We start from the raw sequence: 9,116 nt of genomic DNA, 5'->3' as shown, positions 1-9,116 counted from the left end.
AAAAATCAATTAATGAAACATGCAGAAAAACAAAACTTAGTTTATATTTCAAGACAAACATCTGAGTTTATGTAGTGAATCTGATTGCAAATACGACGTAACGAATGTCAAATTGACTTTAAGATCTATTTACTGTTGATATCTCAAAGGTATGATTTTTTTCTAAATTTTTCCAACGGAAATGCAATTGCAAATACGAGCGTAAGTTTTATAATTAGTATTGCGACGGATGTAAGCAACATCAATAAGATTTTGCACAACGAATTAATTGATGTAGTAGAGAGTTAAAATATTTAATAATATAGATGGATTACTCCATTTCGCATACATATACGATGAAGGAATTGGACGGAAATCGATAGTACTTGGAAATTGCAAACGATCGTAATATCAAATCTAATCGGGCGTTTACAAAGTTATGTTCTATACGTACTTATTACACATTTGAAAAGATTTGTAGAATTCTTCGAGATAATAAGATATCGTGGAAATTTAGGGAAGCGGATGTAATGACGGCGTGTTTGCGCGGGCATCAGGAGTTCGGACACAAACATATTTTCAGTGAACACGTGTCCTCATTACTTCATGAACCATAATTCCGACAATTCCGTGCAAGCATTTTACGAAGCTGAAATAGCTTTCGTAGTGGAACACGCGTGGCCATGACTACTGAATTTATAGAGTTTCGTCGACGGAGTGCCAACTCGAGCATTGTTATCACTCGTTTAACGACTTGCGGGCGAATTTCGCTTTTCATTTCACCGAGAACTCGGTCGTCCGCGATCGTGGATACGCCATCGACATCGTTTATATCCCATCTAGGACGGGTACATCAGGGAGAGCTCGATTTCCGCCTCGCTCGATCCTCCCGGTATGATCCGCGAGCGTCGCGCTTCGAAGATTCCGCGAATTTCCGCCGTGATCCGCGAGCTTATATCCAAGTACCCTCTATGACTCGATCGATCCACATCATAGATATCTCCTACTACGAGCATTTTTCTTGTTGACGTTATCGAAAGAGAAAGAAGGAGTGCGAGAGAGAGAGAGAGAGAGAGAGAGAGAATCGCATGTTACTTGCTTCGATAATATCATATTGGTCTTCTCCCAAGCGTGACATCGAAAAAGATCAGAGAAAAGTGATGACTATATCAGCCACTTTTGCTATGGATAATCCATCAAAAAGCTAATATCTTAGTTGTCGCTGAAAATAAATTGAGAGAAAAGTTTTTGATATTTATAATTGTAATTATGTTATTATATTAGGTGTAGTAAAAAGAAATCCATTATTTTTGCATGAAATTTAATGGAAAAATAATGATTTCTTTTTACTACACCTAATATTTATGATTAAGTATTATTATTAATGTTAATAATAATAATTACATTTTCTTCATTTATGGTTGTCTAAAAAAATTATCATAAATTATAGTAGTTGCAATAATTTTTATTCTAATAATAATTATAATTGTAGAAATAATGTGGCAAATGAGAGTAACAATGTAGTTATTAAAATGCAAATTTTAATATATTGTACATGTATTACATTACAAATTCGTCGGATATATGTTTCGTCTTCATTTAAAACCATCAGCAAATTTTAATGAACAAGATAAATCTCATAATTATAATTTATAGTCTTCGGTACCTACATATATTTATTGATAAAACAATATATATAGTTATTATTATCAATTATAGTTAATATAATTATAGTAATTATAGTTACAAACACCAAACATTTTTCTCTCACAATCAGTGTAGCGCGGCATGACCAAAAATCGAATGAAATCCGAATAAATTCCGTATTCACACACATATACATAATATTATTATATCAAATAATAACAAAATGTGTTAAAATATATATAACTGTTTGTTAACAGCGGGATTTAATCGATTTTAACGCGTTCACTGCGTAGAAATAAATACACTATTACGTATACTTAATCAACCAACCAATTATTTTTCTTTAGTATTATCGTCAGGCGACGCTGACAGGTCTATGAGGAAGCGAGTAAATCAATTTTGTAGGAAAGTGGCCGGCCACGCAGTTTCTTAGTGTACACAGCCAACGGAACTAATAACGTTTTATCATGCTCGCTTTTGTTTCAGTATAACGTTAAACGGGGAGGTCTCTCATGTAACCGGGATTGCACGGCGTGGATTCGACATTCTTGTCAGATTTCCGGTTTTTCCACTTTTGTGTTTTCACCTTTTCTTTTTTTTTTATTTCATTTATCCGCGAGCGTGGATTTTGACGCACGAGAGTTACCAGCCAGCCTCGCGTGAATAGTGAAAGTCGATCGCCCTGATCTCGGTGTCAGAATCAGGTTTCGGTCCAGCAACTCGAACTCTGTGTGTTCTTTTTTTTAATTCTTTGATTTTTTAATTTTCTTTTTTATTTATGTACAATTCGCGTCCGCGGAAGGGGAAGGTTGTCCACAGACCATAAAGCGGCAAGAATTTTCTAGAGCGAACTACTGTTGACCAATTGCTTGGCTGGGAGCTGGGAATTGCATTTTATATATCTACTGCAGTTAGAACGCGCAGGTGTTCTGCAGCGATTGATAAAAGAGAATTCATGGCATTTTCAAATAACACATTTCTTTCTTATTCTTTTAAAAATTTGGACCATTATATTAATCCTTCATACACAGCATACATTTTTATACTTATTTCCGTAGGCAGGAAATAAGGTCTAGGTCTTTCTTGTCAAGGACAAATTTTTTTACTGCTTACTCTCTAAAAGCATCAGTGACTTCAATGCTACACTTATAACAAATGTAATTATCAGCAAATATTTACTATTTATTTATTTTATTTGAAATATTTACTTAGATTGTTAAATCCTTTGAAACTAACATATTTGATGTAATTATTCTGTATTAATATCTTGGTGGATTGTGAACTTATTGCAATTTGGAATGGGTGAATTATATACTATATGTTTGATAGATATACGTTTGGCGAAAGCGAGAAAGAGAATTCTAGTCTATATAGTCTAGTATAGGAATAAAACACAGACCTCGTGTCATGGTATATACACATGTCTGGTATATACACAGTTTAATTAATCACCCACATGTGCGTTCGTGAATAATCTTGTTCTGCTTAATTATTAATGCGCGTTTCAAAGCTTAGGAGATTTAGACGTTGCGGAGTTCGAGTAATGCATATGTCACTGTGCGGGAATAATTTCGTCGATAGTTTGCAAGCATTCTGACAGCCGTATACGGCTTGCGACGGTAATCTAGTTATGAGAAGTTCAACTTATAGACTCGCGAAAGCACTGAATTATTACACGTCGAACAAAGCGAAGGCAGTCCAAAGCTAATTCTAATCATCGCCTACAGTGGCATTTGTACATTATGGCTCGCGCAATGCATTTGCTGTGAATCCAGCAATATGTACCGGTTAATAATTGGTGCATTTATGCGTGTGTACATCGTACATAGAAATTTCATTTTGTACAGCGCCAACAAAGTGCGGAACGAAATGACCCAATGAACTTTGAAGTGACAGTAATGTGGCGGAAATTGTTTATATTTCAATGCGAGAGATTTGTATTGTTCATCGATCGGATGAAACATGACATAAAATGTCGAATCGATCAGAATGATTGATTAATTGCGACAATAAAGGGGCTCCGATAGCAGTTTCGTAGTAACGTATGAATTATAATCGCTTGTGTCGAAAACAGCGTTTGGCGTTATGTCGGTCAAGATACGCCACAGTTAATAGGTCATCGCGCGATGGGAACGTCCGTCTGAATTTGTATGAGGCAATCATCTCGGATTCCCATTGGACCACGCGTGGCAATTACTTTCGCCTAATCGGAAGCCTCGCGGGTATTCTGTACCTGCGTAATGTCATCTCGTTGTAATCATGTCCTTACGTCATGGTTCACTTGCTCTCTCTCTCTCTCTCTCTCTCTCTCTCTCTCTCTCTCTCTCTCTCCTGTCTCTGTCTTTTTGCAACCTGAAAAGAACGGACCTTGAACTGGAAAGCAACAACGCCATTAACAAATGTCCCATAACAGATTTTAAATTTCTTTTCGCACGAAAATAAAAAGTGGGGCTTGAAATCCGGCGAGAATTCCAAGTTTGTAGGTCATTTTTAGGGTTATAAATTAATCACGGTTTACACGGTTTTAAGTTATAAATTTATAATTATCCCTATTACTACATCTGTCCCTATTAATGTGCCTTTTATATTTAAGATATAAAGAATAATAAAAGCATAATAATAAAAAGAAAAAGTATTTTTTTATTTCATTCTTATTTAGAGTTCTACTTTATTCAAGGTCAAAGTCTATTCATAAAGAAGTTGTTTTAAAAAGTATTTATTAGTAATTTTTACAATTTTATTTGTCTGGATGATGATTATCTGTTGGATGATGTTAGATATATACATGACGCTTTATTTTTTCGCTGGCTTGATCGGCATGATGCCGCAAGTATAAATGAAACGTGAAGATAAAATGTGGATGAATAAATATGGTATCGTTACGGATGTTGGTCGTGGCAACGAATAGGTATCCCGGTGCTATGAATATGCCGTTCGTATACTAACCGAACCACCGTATTGGATCAAAGGATGTCACGTGTGCTAAATAAATAGCTTCTATACGTATGCCGCAGGCAATAGATATAGCTGCATTGCTAATTCGTCAACGACTGATGCGAGATATTTTCGGTAAAGTACACTTACTTTCTAAAATAGTTTATGACCAAAGGTGATGGGATGGAAACTTCAAACCGCGATTTTATGAAAGCTGTGATCATAAAATTATAATCTGTTGGCAATGCTTGCTTGTGTTAAGCGATGTCTACAATGAGATTTTTAGAGAATCCTAAAAAGTTTGTATTTTATCGATTATTTTTCAAATAAGTATTTTTTTTAACTGCTTTTATATAAACACAGATATGAAAATCCTTTTCTATTATACAATTAAAGTATAAATGATAATGTAGTCCAAACTGATCGATTTTATACCAAAAATGACAAAGGAAAATTATAATTTTATTATCGATTTGTTGTAACAGTATTTACTTTATATACAAGTTTTATATTTTGTGCATATAAAACAATCTTGATTTAAGTCATAAAAAATTGCTTAATCACAATAGAATGAAAAAAGAACGATCGGCTATGATTTCTTACAGCTTAAGACTTAATGCTTTAAAATCTCATTGTAAACCGCTTTTTATGACAGATTTTATGATAGATAATAAAGATGTATTTTTCTGTTACATTATAATATAATTATATTATATTAATTGTAATTGTAATATATATATATATATATATAATTATAATTGTTAAAAGTATATTATTACAATGAAAACGTTCAACAAGTGACTTCAATGTAGATCAACTTTAATCTCGGTTTAACTTACTTTTTATCTCCATTCTAATTTCAAGAATTAGAAAAGGATACAGAGTAAATTGAATCGAGATTAAAGTTAATCTACATTTGTAGAAACGAACATAGTATCGCGATCAAGAATCGGTGATTTGTCGGAGAAGAGAAGACGGCAGTTAATCTGATGCGCTCGACGTCATTAGCTGGAGTTGTCGGCGCTATAATAATCTAGCGAAACGACGCGTGGTCGTCGTCATCGGAAGCCAGCAATCGGTCGGTCGGTCGGTTGGCCTCTCTCTCGATTTCTCATGAAAAGCAGTTGTAAGTCTGGATCGTAGCCAAGACGTTCCAACGACTATCCCCTCTTGTCTCCTATCCTGGTGGTTTCAATTTCTACTGATTATGGGGGAGACGCGTGGTAGTGATGCTGCTGCTGCTGCTGTTGCAAGTACAATTTGCTTTGGAAGCGAATTGTAAAGTGAAAGAGAAGGAGAAGGAATAGGGGGGAGGGTACCGAGGGAGATGTCTGGGCGTCCTCAGGGGCAACAGGTACTCACACATTGCCATTAGCTTTTCCGGGAGATAGACCGACCGACCTATCTATCTACGGGGGGGTAAGGGGCAAGAGATACCCGGCCACGCCGCCACGTGCTCGTGCTAAATATAACATCTGTCCAGTGTCTACCTCTTTCCATTGCTCCTTCTTGTCTCGCTGCGCGTGCAACCTCGACGTGGTCGCGGGACTCTTACCTCTTCCAAGAAAGAGTAGATGTATTTATTTGGCAAAGAAGTGCGCACACAACAGTTTATCCATATTTTTTTTTATTTTTATTAATTAAACCCCCTTCGGATCTGATTTTATTGAAACTATGTTAATTTAATTTAATTCAAGGGCACTTTGATAAGTAATTTATATTAAACAATTAATTTTTTTAAAATATGAGATGATGTCGACAGAATTAAATAATTTCAACGGATAATGTTTTCAAATTTGGTGTACATTATAATGTACATAGAATCTAAATGGGATATTAATCTGAAATACATAACAAATGGGAAATAAAGGTCAAGCTCATCATGGAGCTTTAGTATTTAAATAATTCGATGTGTAATCTGAAATATTAATGTAATGTGCTAGGTTTAACTTGCTAGACGACCGTTTTCTTCTGCGATTAAGATTGACTATTAAATTCAATTGACGACAACGTGCCGATGTCAATTTCAAATGAATTTTGAACTTTCGTTTTCTTTTTGTTCAAAGACGAGCACTTTTTGTTAATCGTGGATGAAACTCATTATATTTCTACGTGAAGAATAAAAACTTCTGGCGGCACATCGCTGCATCGGCTGAGCACAACGTGTGCGTATTGGATTATCCTGTTGTCCTAGTTCGTTGGTCACGATAAACTCTCTTTGTATGCGATTCTCACCTCGACATGTGCATTTTTCATACTCTCAACCGTTCAACGCGCTACTCTTTGCACTCATCGTATAATGTATTGCTCCTGTATTTTTTTCAGAAAATTATGGTTAAATCCATATTCATAATATGTTCTCAAATATTAATAAATTAGAAAATAATTAATAATATACAATGTATGTTATTAATAATAGTGATTTAATTGGGGCTTGTATTTAAACATTCCAATTAAAACCTCTATGTGATCGTTTATGTAAAAAAGAATCAGGATTATTCCCAGGTATAACACAAAAAATGAAACTGATTTTTATAAAAAATTGTCAAAACGTCACACTCAAAAAGGATGATTTAAAAAAAAAGTCAAAACTCAAAAGATAGTTTTTTTAATGCTTTGTGAGATAACCTCATTTGGAGTCACACTCATTTTTTTTGTAAATTGCTTGCTCGATTTTCATGAAACTTGATTTATAGAGTAATTTGATAATATTTTATTTGAGGTCAAAAATGTAAAATTCAAAATGGCGATCCAATACAGTGGACAGAATTTCTAAAAAAATCTATTTATTATAAAATAAACTCAATTTTAAAGAATTTATTATTGTAAATAAACATTAAATTTTCAGTATTACTTTACTTTTAAGTTCATCAATGCTACATAAAAAGCTAAACAGTTAATACTAATACTTTCAAATTAATTTTTAAACCTTGATTATGAGTTTCATGAAATTGGAGCAAATTATCTTCTATTTTTGAAATTGGACGTTTTAAGGCTACGTTCAGTGATACCAATAATTTCTTAAATTTAAGTTTCACGATACTCACATTATTTATTTCAAATTTAAATTTTATAATTCTGAGATTAGAATTTAATTTATCGACCCGAAAAAATCCTTAAACAATATCTTTAAGTTTCTTTGTTAGAAAGCTCTCTCTCTCAAAGAATTAAAGATTGTGAAATGAAAATGAAAGAAATGAAATTTTTCAAGTTAAAGAATATATTCCTTTTTCCAACATTATTTCATTAGTCAATAGTTTTTAAGATGTAAAATATTTTTTGCCTTTTTCTTAGGAGGACTTAATTTTTTAAGTTATGTCACTTTTGAAGTCTCCCCTTTTGAAGAGAGTGATATTTTTCATTACATAAATTTTCGGTAAAAAATCTTTGCATTAAAATAAAAGCGTTATCTAATCATATTTGCAAAATTATTTCCTATTTCGCACTTTTTCTTATCATTCTATATTGGATATGTCAGCATGTGCAGGATTGTCATGCAGTTTTAGAGCTTTCGGTAATTTTGATATAATTGAATCACGGGCACCTTTCGTCAAGAGCTTAGGCGACGGGGAATCAGAAGAAGGCGGAGTAGGAAGGAAGAAGAAAATGGCCGTTGGGACGGCTTATGCGAATAACTCGAGGTTGGCACGATCATGTCGCGGCCCTCCGTCCGACTCCATGTTTTCGTCATCCTCTCTCCTTTTTTCTCTTTCGCTAGTCTTCCCGGTTCCTCCCGTCTGTCTGCCCATCTCTGACATGCCACGGCCAATTTCTGTCCCGCCGCATTTGTCTCTCTTTGCCAATCGTAAAGGCGCTTCACGGAGCCGGCTTTGGAGCTGGCGGCGGGAAGCCTGCGGGAAAAGACACGCACGTGGACTTGGCGACGCGAGACACGGATGATACGGATGGATCGTCCGAGGTAAAGAGTACTGCCCAATGCAAAAACCGAATTCCGTCGCGGATGGCGGAATAGTTCGGCACGGTCAACGATCGCGACTCCGATAGAAGCGAATAGCTCGCGCCACGCACTCGCGCCCGTATCGCCGCATCGTAGCGTAGAGACGTGTGTCGCGTAATTCGACCGAAATACCGTGGACAGTTCCTTAATTAAGTTTTACTCGTTGCCAGAGGCACGATGCATACACGCTGTGCCAAGACTAATCCATTTTCCTTCGGATAGAGATCGGAGTTTCAGGAAGTGGATACAGTGATATGAAAATTTTTAGATTCTTGGCTATTTTTTCATCATGGAAATAGTTTGTAAGAAACATTTGTGAAATTATTCTTGTAGAAACGTGTTCAACATCAGTCTAGTCTAGTAGTGTGTCCACATATCATAAAATAGATGATTTAGTCAACATAATGTCTCACGAAAGCATATCATCTCGTTAGCTGGTCGTTGTTAACACGTTGTTACAGCGCACGCAACATTCATATCGCGTTAAACGTTTGCGCGTAAATTGTCCTTACGTGAAAGCACAGCCGTGACACCCCGAGACTCGAGTTTTGCTTGAAATATCGTGAACTTCTTAATTAACGTCCTTCACCTGTTGCCA

This window comes from Atta colombica, unplaced genomic scaffold (assembly GCF_001594045.1).
Source record: "Atta colombica isolate Treedump-2 unplaced genomic scaffold, Acol1.0 scaffold9, whole genome shotgun sequence".
In the NCBI taxonomy this organism is placed as follows: Eukaryota; Metazoa; Arthropoda; class Insecta; order Hymenoptera; family Formicidae; genus Atta; species Atta colombica.
The sequence above is the reverse complement of the archived record's forward strand: the minus strand, read 5'-3'. Positions refer to the sequence as shown.